Genomic DNA, 13988 nt, shown 5'->3' with positions numbered 1-13988 from the left:
TTTCCCGAAAGAAGAAGTTCACATTTTAAACGAGTGGGATTATGATCTGACAGAAATGCATGAAAAGGAATATGCTAACTGCAAGCAGTTTCTGATCGGCTACGTTTTGAGCGACACATTGCAGACACTTGGAAAATCATCTCGCCAGTTCTCGAAAAATGGTGTAGATGTCACGTGGTAAATAAACGTACCTGTCTAAAGAAGTGTAAAAAATGAGGTCGAGAGAATCTAAATAAGTACAAAAATTTAATGAAAATCATTTATTTGTTGCTCGGCCATTGTAATAGTATGTGCACATATCTACAACACAATTAAACCTGTTTTTCTCTGCACCACCATACACTTGCTTGAGTTGTCGGATTGATGGACAGTTGAATGATTCCAAGTTCAGGATGGCAATATTCTTGAAAATTTCCAGTATCCATACCACCTTCTCACAACCTTTGACGTGCACGACACTCTCTCTGGCATCACAGTTTCGGAGTGATGTCAGCATAACCTCCTAGGTCATTCCTGTAATGTCCCAGCTTCTGCGATAGAGGAATCGCTTCAACCACGCTATTGTCTTCCAAGTCATGCCATATTTCATTGCTCTGAACAGCTGGAGCCAACTGCGTAGAAATCTGCTAAAACACATACACACAGTCAATGTATATAACAAAAGTGATAAACATCTTTAAACGTGAAGCTGCCATACTCGTCGTGGAGGCCTTGCACGTGAGAAACAATGTTGTACCAGGAGGCAGGCAGCTTGGACCCTGACATCATCTTGATTTATAGTCCCAGAGAATGAAGGCCAGGGTTGTAAGATCCAGCTATTGCGCTGGCCATCGGACAGGACCTGCCCTTTCCAGTCCAACAATGAGGGTGGGTGTTATTCAGGTGCTTGCAAAGCGGGCTAGAGCACTGACGTGTTGAAATCGCACAATTCTGTGGACAACAAAAGGTACATTCTCCAAGAAATGTGGTAGCGTATCTGCCAGAAACACCAGGTTCTATGGACAAATCAGATAGCGAGGCAGCAAATCAGGTCCTACGAGTGATCTTGGGTAACAACCAGAAATAACTTGACAGAGAATCTTTGCTAGTGGCCATCTTTGATGAGCAGTGTGGGGATTGTCCTCATTCCAGATTTGGCTGTTCAGCTGTTCAAAACACCAACATGGGTGATTGAGGCTTCACGTGCAAACAATACAACCAGTACGAAGTTTGACTGTACAGCACTGTGGAGGACAATTGATTGACAGAAGCAGTCCTACGGTTGAAAATACTTTCGTCTGAGTGCTGCCACACGTTCCTTATGAAAGGAATGTTATACTTTCTACACCAATAGTCTCCACTCTCTTTTCTTTGCATTTCACAGGTAAATTGACAGGTGCTTAATTCTACGTAGTCCGTCACATGCTTGCAAAGTAGGGTAGAGCACTGACGTGTTGAAATCGCACAATTCTGTGGACAACAAAAGGTACATTCTCCAAGAAATGTGGTACTCTTCAAAGTCTGGTACTCAGATATATCTTTGATGGGAACCTTGGCTGGCTATCTGTAGCGTGAACGAACCTGTCTCTCGTACATTGGTATCTACAGAGATAAACGTCAGCCAATTATGGTAACGCCTGTTGAGAAAGCATTCTCTGTACATTCATGCTGCTTTACAGGCACTACATCCTACTGGACCACACAATTAAATACATGTCTGCTAACTCTTGTAGCAAGTAACGTTCCATTTTTGACTACTTATTCGGTACTGTACACAGTAACACACCTCACCATGAACACGACACAAGCTATCTGATGCAAAGCACGTCAGACAACAGGGATAGTGGAATGCTTCTGGCACAGGTTAACGCGCCTGTGCGATGCTAGAGTGCTGTGAGACCAACTGTGTACAGTACGTCTGTCTGGTGGACAGGGGTGTACACTGTTTTATCAGCTGCTACTGGTCGAGTGTACAACAGACACCTGAGATCTTAGCAAGAGTGTGAAGAACTGCAGGCATCATAGCAAAACATGCATTCAGGCTGACAGTTGTTGCTTTGAACAATTAATATGAGCTACATTGTTGTTAGGTTGTGTAGCAATGTATGTTCTTAACACAATAAATGTGAATTTTCGAGCATTGGTTCCCTATCTCAATATAGCCTGTTGTGGAACCACTGTCACCTGTTTCAAAATAACCCAAAAATGTTTGGGACACCATGTCTAGATAACAAGAGCAGTTCTGTCACACTTCCCTCGGACACTCCAGACGGTACCCCTGTCTGTGATAAACACTCGGCTTCCAGGACAATATACTGGGTGATGCTAGGCTAAATAATAATAATAATAAAAAAAGAAAACAGAATGGGCAAGTGCGAAATGGACTCACTCATTGTGGGTCCTTTACAAACTCCCCATCCTTGGAATCGAGAATACCAACGATTTTTACCTGTTATTGAGAATCGTTATCGATACTGGCAAGATATTGGTCCAGGGATTACTAAGATCGCTTCATAATTTCTACATTAGTTCTTCAGCCTAGCCCGAAAAAACAAGAACAAGCGAGCATGCGACTTCAGTTAATGTATGTAGCGAGAGAAGACTTAATAAGACAGTTTTGTTTATCTACTAAAACATCCTTACAAGTTAGAGTTTATGTTAGGATGGAGTAGTATTCGTATGTTATGATTTCAACAGATGATGAATGCAATGTATGGCCAAATGGCAAAAGATTTTTTTGTGGGATAGTTACAACTTAACAAGTTTCAGATATTTTCCCTTACTTGTACTGGAAAACTTAGTTGTTGCCAAATCTCATTACTGTAAGTCAATGAGGAGCACCCTATAGGTTTCGATGACTGAGTTTTCGAGTATCAATATATGTGACATAAATGGCCGCGTCTTTTGATTGGTGTCTCTCATCCACCGGAGTTATTTGAGATATCTTCTCTGATTTGGTGCCTCTGTTAATTTCAGCTAGATCAACTGGGACATTTTTTCGCTTCTGAAACTGATAAGGTCAATATATTCCTTCAAATCTGCAATATTCGAGACGTGTTCAGATATAAACGGCATCGTCTTGGATGGACGAGCAACAAACGGAAATTTTCGGCGAAAGCGATCAGTAAGGCAACAGACAAACGCTACAAAACTTTGAGTCACACTAACATTTCGTACGTACACAACTATTTGACATAATTTTTTTTATACAGAGCAGTTGGTTTCTATCATTCCGTTTATAAATGGTCGGAACATGTGTTCGAGTTCCTCCCAACATTGGTAACGAGTAAGATTTTAACGGAATAGTCAACGATCTGACCACTTAATTTTCGAAAATCGTTCAACCGTGTGAATAGAATTTGCTCAGAGTGCCAGCCACGCCGTGTGGCTCTACACGTAGGAACTCCATACTGCTGGCGGCCCTAGGACATTTCAGTCGGACATGTCGTCGCGAGAGTATGCATTCATACAGTCAGAAGTTTGTAATGCCAACTACCAAGAAATATCTGCAACTCTCTCATCTGCTGCCAGAGTTTGAGAACTTCGTGCATTTAATAAGACGCCGCTAGGTATGTGCTATGCATTAATGTTTTAATGCCTGTACAAAATTGAGTGTACTACACTCATACGCTGGCAGTCATTTCAGTGTTATGTAATAGTGGTGTATGTAACTGTAAATTAAGAGAGGCTCCTGCTTGTGGATGTTATGAAAGTAATTCGAACTATTTTCTGTGTGTCTCAGGGTAACCACACGAGTGATCAGCAACTCCACGGTTGGATTAAGGACGTGGAACGTGTGAAAGACATGCTGCACACGAAATTAACAGGATTGCTACACGACACGCAACACGTCATCAAACAGGTGGAGCACTACGAGATGGAAGAAGACAAGAACAGGACAGGGCACTTGATAATCAGGTATAAACCAGTGTACACTCAAATCTTTGTCGTACTCGCTATGATTTATTGGAGTTTATTTCACTGTTTCTGCGTGGAAAAATTCGTTGTTGTTATAGAAAATACTGGGATCATTTAATTCAGAATGGAGTAAATAGCTAGCACTAATAGACAGTAGTGGAGGAGATTGTTGCAGAAACTAGTCATTTACAAAGCTTTTTGATTTCGTTTATCATTTGTCCTACGACTTTTTGGTTCGCGTTTACTCTTAAAATGTGCCACATATTGCGGAGAAAATAGACAAACCGAAGGGTGTTACTGCTTCGATTAGGGGAACTAATGATGGTTGCAGATACTTCCGAAGTTTTAAAGTTTTTGATTTCGTTTATCATTTGGCCTAAGACTTTTTAGTTCGCATTTACTCTTAAAATGTGCCACATATTGCGGAGAAAATAGACAAACCGAAGGATGTTACTGCTTCAATTAGAGGAACTAATGATGGTTGCAGATACTTCCAAAGTTTTCGTAAGTATGTGAACACATGATGTGGAAGCGGACACGATATCTGAGCGCCTCCTCATCCTATCCGTGGCAGGCAGAAAGTCACCTGCGGGAGAAATTACGCTAATGCCGTGTAGTAGCGACTCTAGCCCAGATACTTGCATTCAGTCGGTGAGGAAAAGAAGCCACAAGTCATGTTCATCTCAACAGATGAAGGGAAAATTTAAGCAGCGATGAGGGACGATGGGAAGATGTCAACAGAGGCGAGGGAGTGGAGAGCCATGCTTCTCGTATTCTGCCTTGTGGTTGGTGCGTTTAAATCAATCTGTATAATAGAGCGTAAATACTGGAAGTTGCGAGCGAGAGGGAAGCGGAATACTCTCTCCAGTGGTTGACATATGGGGCCGTGGAATGGAGTAGTGTAGGAGATATGTTGGCACTATGGAGGGTGACCAGGTGGCTTCCTATGTGGGAGTGGGTAAGCTCCCAGCAGGCACCACAGGTCTTGTGGCGGTGTTGTTGGATTCTTTAAGGTGGCTTATTGTTGGATAGCTATGGAGGTGGAGAACATGGATTAGGATGGACAATTAGACTCAGTCGTGATTACTATCAATAGGATGAAAGACTTCTGCAGCTATATCTGAAGAGGTTGGCAGAGGATTCACTTTGGGGATGGGTGTGTCTGGGAAGTTGACTAGGTCTTCTGAAACGAAGGTGATCAGCTACATCCCCAGTTAAGTTCCTCATAGGAACCAATGTGGATATATCGGTGTGAAGAGGCAATGGTCAGTGTGAGGTAGGAAATTAAGTGCGATAGGATGGCTGTTAGGGTGGTAAAATACACACTCAGGATAAAGTATTATGCAGGATGATTGAACATGATTTGTAGCCAACTGGGGCTGTTTTTGAGGAACAGTATTCTTACTACACATAGGTTACTGTCCTGGGATTTTTGGTTTGCTACTTCACATCTGTCATTGGCACTGTAAGTGGGTTACTGGTATACTGTATGTGGAGTCATGCAGATAGCGTGACGGGATAAAAGAACGGATATTGAGTCATGCATTGGGAATGAAGGTAACAATGGTTGTGGAGGTGAACTGAAAGGTGGAGATGGGTAGATTGTAAGATGGGGGTGCACTGCACAAAGGAAGCAGCTACTCGCGTAGCAGAGTACTTGTGGCATGCACATGGGGGTGTCAGGCTAGGTAGTAATTCGAGGTACTCTGATGAACACTCACTAGTTGGTACACATTTAGGCGAATCAGAGAGCTATCAGAGTAAATTCGACTGTAAAAGTTTTAAAAGTAGATGTCCAAGTATTCGTTACAAAGTTCCCGAATCTACTGCCCTCCAGAAAAGTTCTCAGCCTCATATTATTCTTGAATTAAGAGGTGTGTGAATCTGACATATTCATTGAGTATCGGAATATTATCGGAAAGACAGATTAGACGCAGTAGGAGGGGAAGTGTTCATTGCAGTCCACAAAAAATTCTCTCTCTACTGAGGTTGAATTTGAGTGTAATACTGAAGCAACCTGGTCGCGCATAACAGGTCAATGTGAAACCATGTTAGTTGTTGGATATTTTTGCTGCCCACCCCACTATGCTGAGACAGATGTAGAGTCACTCAGAGGAGGTTTACAATCAGCTGTGCATAAATACCGAGATCATGCGACAGTAGTTGGTGGTGACTTTAACCTACTGAATATACTCGTAGACTGGGATGGTATGGATTCATTCCGGGTGGTACAGATAGACAATCTTGTGCAGTACTTTTGAACACGTTTTCAGAAAACTGTGGTGAGCACACACTTCGGCAGGCAGCATGCAATGGAAGTATCTTAGCCCTTATAGCTGCAAACAGGCAGGACCTTATCGATGGCGTCCGTAGAGAGATGGAGAGTAACGATCATGATGTTATCGTAGTGACTATGGTTACAAGAGTCAATATATCAGTCAAGAAGGCTAGGAGAGTGTTTCTGCTACAAAGAGCAGATAAACAGTTGTTAGTTTCTAACTTAGACAATAAACATAAATCATTTAGTTCCCGAATTATGGCTGTAGAGGAATTATGGGTAAAGTTTAAACAAACTGTAAATCGTGTTCTGGAAAAGTATGTCCCTATTAAGTGGATTAACTCATAACAGACTTTAAAATTCTCCCATATGTGAGCAAGTCACCCTCTAAAATAAGCATTTTCACTGTAGAAATACAGTAATATTTTAATGTGAGATTTGTTTTTTCTTTAGAATTGAGAACAACTCTGTAACGTGGAATGACAAGTCAAATGTCGCAATTTTCTCACAGAATTACAGATTTTACACAGTTTTCAACTCACCAACATATAAACAGCACAATGGATAACGCATCTTGCCAACATCAAAAAATGAAATAATTTTATACACAACAATGTTAAATATTAACTCACTGAAAGTACATTAATCCTAAGCACAATATTATGCAAGTGTAACTGGAAGTTTCTTTACATTAATCTTAAGCACGTTATTATGAGATTGGAAGTTTCTTTATAGAATTTCCGCTACACATAGGTTATGATGCTGTCAGTACTACGAAAATAGTCCGATTCCAATTCAAAGTTCGGTACTATTTAGAATGACAATCAAGTCCTTGGTGGATGATTAGTTAAGTGATAAATTTAAGCACAAGATTACCCAAGGCCGCTCGAGTTTACAGTGGATGCAAGCTGGTGAACCAACAAAGTTTACACCTCTGCACGCGGTATTTACCTTAAACTGCGACGTGCTGCTGTCTGCAAGGCCGCCCTCTCCCACTGAAATTGCTATAAAACTAATCTGGCCTTTTTGTTTCTCGTTGTGTGAGAAAACATGTACTCAGTCCTAGTCTTATTATGTGGCGATACAAACGCGCATGGTTGGAGCAGCGTGCATATTATAGGGCCGTCACAGTTCTCAAAAGAACAGTTACCTAATTTGGCTGGTTCGTTTCTCCACAGTAGGGGCTAAGTGTCGCTACAGCTAATTTCCAGCTGAAGTGCAGCAACTGTGAACGCAGTGTACACACAAATATCTTCTCTGCGTCGTACGGAGCACTGAGCGCTCCATTCTGCACTTGACGCCAGTTCAGAGAAGATTCTCCTAAAATTCCTCTCTTGTCCTACTCATGGCAGAGCCGCCTCCCTCCACTTGGGTTCTTTTTTCACGTCACGACTTTTTTCGACCAGTAGGAGCGTTCCTCTTATTTTGTAGAAACTCTCTCTACCAATCGCAGTGTCCCTTCTATCAAACTGCATCGAAACTTCAGTATTTTTCTCCTTCCTAGTACGTTTCCGCCAATCGAAAGTTCTCCGCCCATTCTAGCCGCCTAAAGTACATTGACCTTTCCATGTGTCGCACTCGCTGGACGAAAATGCGTCACTTGCTTTTGTTCATATCCCGTTGCAATTCCGAAACGCAGCTTTCTAAAGCTGTTTCTTCTTTCCCTTTTGTAGAGGTGCCGCTACACGATTCCTCCAGCCTGAATCACCTCACCCAGGGTCGCTGAGCTTCCTCCTGCCACACTGTTCCACCTTCCACTCAAAGACATGCATTGTGTAGGAACGATGTGTTAATTACCGTCGATTGGCTGTCATTCCTTTTTGCATTACATACTGATAGACAAATGTTCGCATAACCACCTAATTACGTTAGGTGTCTTCTTCACCTTCTCATTGTGATGTGTAAAGGTCTCATTTAGCGAATCTGACCATTTATTCTGCCATCTTACAATATCAGTCAAGTACGATGCTGTGTCCATGATGAAATGATCGCTCCTAAAAATTCTACCTGACTGTGAACTGCATAAATGAGAGGTTAATCATTGTGTATTGTACTTCACGTCACAATTTTTCTGTGTGTAAAGTTTATTCAACACACAAATTTGGAGAACTTACCTTCATCTGTAACAAATTTCAATAAGTCATCCATATCCATAACACGAATATCACTTGTTTACTCTCTTTCAATGCACCAGAAATTCTACTCTAAAGAAAAGACATATTGTGTGATAAGCGCTGCAGTTCTGACGTTTAATGTGTCTAATGTGTCTAAAACCAGTTCACACGATGTAGCATCACAGAACCCAGTGAATGTCCTTCAAGAAATAGTTAAAATCAGTGTCTCACAACAAGTGCTCTGAAATCTGAATCTGAAATCTCGATGTGTTGGAATATTAGTAAAACAGTGGGTTGGCGATTGTCTGCTGTCTCTCTATGCTTCCTTTAAAGAATGTAAAAGTTTGAGGTTTGGGTCTTAATCTGCCACACAGTTTTGATCTGTGAGGAAGTTTCTCATCCGCTTCTGAGTGAGCATCCATCCTGGATACTTTTACGTCCTTCCACAAACTATACATGCTAGGTTTTTAACTTTTAACCTCGCACCTTGTGTGCTACAGGCGGCCGCTGTTGAGTGAACGCCTGCTGCGCTATCAGCCGTGGAACCTCTCCTTTGACGACGACTTCAGTGCGCTGTGCAAGGAGCGGCAGCCAGAGGCGTCGCAAATGTTCAGCCTCGCTGCCACACTGTACGCCGTCTATCGTGCCTACTGGTACACTGCAGCTGAGTACATCGATTCATTCGACGATGATGATTTCAAGATTGTAGGTAAGTTTCATATTAGGACCCGTCCACCTCATGGTTGTGCGCTAACGACAGTCCAATTATTTGAGGAGTGTGGTTCAAATACCCTTCTTAATATCTAGTTTTGGATCTTACATGATTTAGCATGCCACAAAAGATCATCACTGGTGCTCCTTCCAAAGTCAGTTTTTCCACTTCTTGGCAACCCTCCATCTGGATCTGTGACAAGCTAATTACATCATTTCGATATCATAAGAATATGCGTATATTAGAACCAGGAACTCTAATACTGCAAAATACCGGCCTTTACAAAATTTCGGCTGTCGTCAAGAAATTACTGCAAACACTCATAAGCATAATACTGGCACACAAACGGAAATACGCATTGTTAGCAAGTTACTAAACAAGTAGACGTGTTGGGGAATGAGAGACCCTTAGCCATCTGTTGCTATACTGTGCTGTTCTCTGCAGCGTGTCTGTAATTATCACTGAAACTATAATGGACGCGGAGAAAAAACGTGTGAGCTGAAGTTAATGTTCCAATTTCTTAATATACTAGAGAGTGGAGACAAGATATTTAAGAGTGAGCAGCAACAAGAGCTTACAGAGTTGTGGACAACTAGCCGTTTGTCTGGAAGCTAACTTTAAGCCTGACATAGAAGATATCGTCAGGGGAAATCTGTCGCCATAACCCGGAGACTTCGGAAAGATCGTGGCAGTTCGGTCGAGATGGCAAACGGCGCCGGGGGGGGGGGGGGGGGGGGTGCGAATCCCTCCTGAGCTCGTGGCGATGTTATGTTGGAGATGGCTTGCGACATCCAGGCTGGCTGCTACAACGGCCCTGTCTGAAAGAGTTGCCATCGCCACTATTAAAACCGTGGCGCCCTACTGCCTGCTTCTTTACGCATCACTGTCCAGCAGAACTAGAACCAAACTAGGTGACAACTCCCTGAGCCAAATGCGGAAACCTTTTATCACATCCGAATGACTGGCCCCAATAAAAAAATAAGGAACCATTTCAACTGCTGACAATGGCATCGGTCATGATGTACCTGCTGGTACAACAGAAAGCTGATAACGCCTCCATTCCTCACACGTTTCCCGTCCTGCCTAGGTGGCAACTGGTGCAGGGAATGACATTTTCTGCATCAGGGAGCCTCTTTCAGAATTAGAAGCCTATCACATTTTCAGCAGATTCTAGTGGCTTTTGCTATTCGGAAGAAACTAGTATGTTGTAACGCGATGGTCCTAACAAAAATCACATTCAGGAACAGTAATCTGCGGTATATAAGGAATCTGGCCCAAGTTGTCTCTTTGCTCTCAGTTTCTACTGCGAGGGAGAATACAGTTGAGCTACTCCACAGCATGAACTCAGAGGATGGCTACAAGCAACCGACGGCGTGGCTGCCGGCAGTCCCAGTATGACGAGCTGCGTGTGTTCGCCGGCCAGCAGCCCCCATGAGGTGGGTTCAACAGATATGGGTTCAACAGCGTAAATATGCGACCGCAAGACAATGCCGTTCAGCATCTGCGTCTGGATGCAGGAAAACCCTGTGTATGAGTATAAGCTGACGATATGGTGTTATGTACCACTTACCAACTAGAGTACAGCCAACAACCCACACAAATCTACATTTCGAGCTGGCCATTGAGATCCTTGAAAATGTGAACTCGTTGGTCACATGGCAACCGCTATAACAAGGTATAAATCAAAGACCACACCCAGATGCTAGCAGCTAATCGCTCTGAAGAAGATCGCTGTAAAGATATCGGTGGTGTAGTTGGATTGGTATTTTATAATGACGTGGCATAGCATCCAAAATTACACTGCTGAGAGGAAGAAAATGTATTAACCGATGGTAAATCTGTAGCATCCAGTCTCTATTATGATAGTTGACTGGGCCAGCGTTTGTGAATGTATAAATATATTCAGTTTCATAGCCCCCCATTTCAGTTTACTAATTGTTAGTTTAGTTCATACACAGACAGAAAGATTTTTTTGAATGTTGTGGAATCATGAAGAGAGTATATCTTGTACATGTTGGTTACTGAAAAAATGCTTACTTCTAGCAACACATCTGCTCGTCATACTCTCCCCCAAATTCTCCCACGAACTACATCACACTACAACCCAGCCACAAAAACTAACAAAAGTCTCATCCTCCATACACCTCCTAACATACAAAAAAGGAAGAGATATCTCATAATCTTGGGTGAACACATTCCACACCAATTTCGTCTCGAGATCTCTCTCAAATGACTTACGCTTTCGTTTAGTCCCAACCATCCACTAAATTCCTTTAGCCTAAATCATTACACTGGACTCGCATTCGGAAGGACGACGGTTCAATCCCGCGTCCGGCCATCCTGATTTAGGTTTTCCGTGATTTCCCTAAATCACTCCAGGCAAATGCCGGGATGGTTCCTCTGAAAGGGCACGGCCGACTTCCTTCCCAATCTTTCCCTAATCCGATGAGACCGATGACCACGCTGTCTGGTCTCCTTCCCCAAAACCAACCAACCGATCTAAATCATTAAGCCTCAGTTTGAAAGCGTACTAACATCTAATAGCTAATTCTCTGGAATTAATCCATCTTTACAGTTTGCACAAACCCTGATTTCCAGACGATCCTCCTACAAAACATCCCAGTCAGTCACTTTGGAACCAATGCTTCTCTCAATACCCCTCAGGCCCACTCAATCTCAGTCTCTTTGTCTCCACTCGTTTTTACTGCTGTCAACCAGCTTCGTGAACATGACACACAGTGGAAGATGCCAGGTAGGAATTAAATTCCCATCCCAGCATCCAGTTACCCAAAACCTTACCTGTCCACAATAAGTCTCACATTTTTATCGAACCCTCGCCCACAACAGATCATCTAGAACAGGGTCATGATTTGCTGTTGCTGTCATTGTGTAGAATTAATTAAATCGCACATGCAAGCCTACAGATGTGAAAAATACTGCCAGTGTGACCACTATCTGACCCAGAATCGCAGAACTACCAGACCTATCCCAATTACGAACAAGGCCACCCACCAGTAGAACGAAAAATCAGTCCAATTTACAAATTTTCAGTTTTTATTCATTTGGTGACTATTTTCTGGCCAAGGCCCATTTTCAAATCGTCGTAAAATAGTCGAAAATTGCATTTCCGAAGATGTCAAAAATGTGCAGTGAACATTCACAGCGCATACAGAAATCATGGAATGGTCAAAATTAAAAATTAGCAACTTGGAATGGTTTTCCATTCTACTGATTAACAGAAGTTGCTGACACAAGCTACTGCAGAATGCTGAAAGTTCGTAAAACCACTCATATTAACTGTGCCCAAATGTACATCCTTGCACAACTACGTCATATACACAGCCTCAACTCGCATGAACTAATAAATGCAAAGTAAAGGCATTATTCACTACACTAAACATACCAGCCTCATCCCAAGAACTTCATGCATTGCATACCCACCATCAAAGATATCGAGTTCAGAACCACAGTTTTCCACACCATCCAGTCGAACTTACTGTCATCATCCCAACAGTTTCTTGTGTCGAATCCCAAACATCAAAGACTTCCAGTTTGGAACCACAGTTCTCCACCACATTCAGTCTCTTTGAAGGTCCACACATCGTCGAACAGATAACGATAACAGCCCCATTCACCTTCCATTTCAACATCCAAGTCATCTGCTCCGAAAACCAATCCTACTTTGTCTTCAGCCACCTCAAAACATTAGCTTAAAAACTATACCTAACCCTGTTTTGGCACATAACACATCAAGACACAGCAGCAGCAGCATAGCATCCCATCCTTGTTATGTCAATACTACAACAATACCTAAATGAAAATTGTTACAATCACTTAACACAACTCCATTGTCACTCTACACTCTGCAGAGCCAAGACAATTCCTACAATATACCCTCAGGTGGTGCTGCCATTGGCTGCTTTGAAATATCCTGATTCCAGCACCTAATTCTACAGACCAAAAAACCCTGGCATTGGTGACACACATTAACAAAACCTACACTACACTTTCCATAAACTAAACAATACAATGTACTGAAACCCGTTCCTTCTCCTCACTATCCTCTCGTCCATAACAACCACAAGTTGCCAAAGAACGTCAACAAGCCAAACTCAGTGCCTCATATCTTAAAGATATCCTCATTGATCCTCACTGTACCTAATGACTGCTTGACAATTCTGTACATACAGTGTCGCACAAACACAACTACCACATCTCTTGCTACCAGTTTTAAATACCTCTGCATAACGCAACAAAACGAATTAAATACAGTATTTATAACACAAATTTCTAAAACAACACATTCCAGAAAATGAAGATGAGAGGCTGCTTATGAATCTATTACCGAGAACCACCTTAAAAAAAACTCTTTATTTCCTACTACCTCTAGTCACGTTGTGTGATGCCATACAGTATGCAAGTTTCTATCCGAGGGTTCACCTGCGATTTAAGGGTAGCGTCTCTGAATACTAATCAAAACGTTCTGGGCACTCTTCCCCCCCCCCCCCCCTGCTCCTAAAAGCCTGAAGAGTCAGCAATGCTCAAAGGCATGAGAATTCAGAAGATAATTGAAACCAATGATGTGTATCCACAGGACATATATCCTGTAATTGAAAAGTGCTATGATGAGCCATCCATTGGCGAATGATTCCAGACTAACCCCCCAATCGGATCTGTGGGAGGAAACTGACAATATGTAAGTGTCCCAGTAAATTATTTTTGCTGTATGTCTGACACACCACGCTTCTTTCGTCACTATAAATCTTACTCAGTAGCATATCTTCATCTGCCTACAGGAATGCGTCCTCATCTCCTCTGCAAAGCTTAAATGCACCTCCCAGCAGCTCTGTCAACTGCGTGATGCAGACGACATCATCATCTTTACCCCAACCCAGCCTTCCAAGCACCCTAATGTCCTCTCTGGGTCTGCTTCAATAACTTCACCTCTTGGAATAGCCTCTGTTGCCTCAAAATCAATTATGTTAAA

Source organism: Schistocerca serialis, chromosome 11 (assembly GCF_023864345.2).
Source record: "Schistocerca serialis cubense isolate TAMUIC-IGC-003099 chromosome 11, iqSchSeri2.2, whole genome shotgun sequence".
NCBI lineage: Eukaryota > Metazoa > Arthropoda > Insecta > Orthoptera > Acrididae > Schistocerca > Schistocerca serialis.
This window is presented reverse-complemented; position numbering follows the sequence as displayed.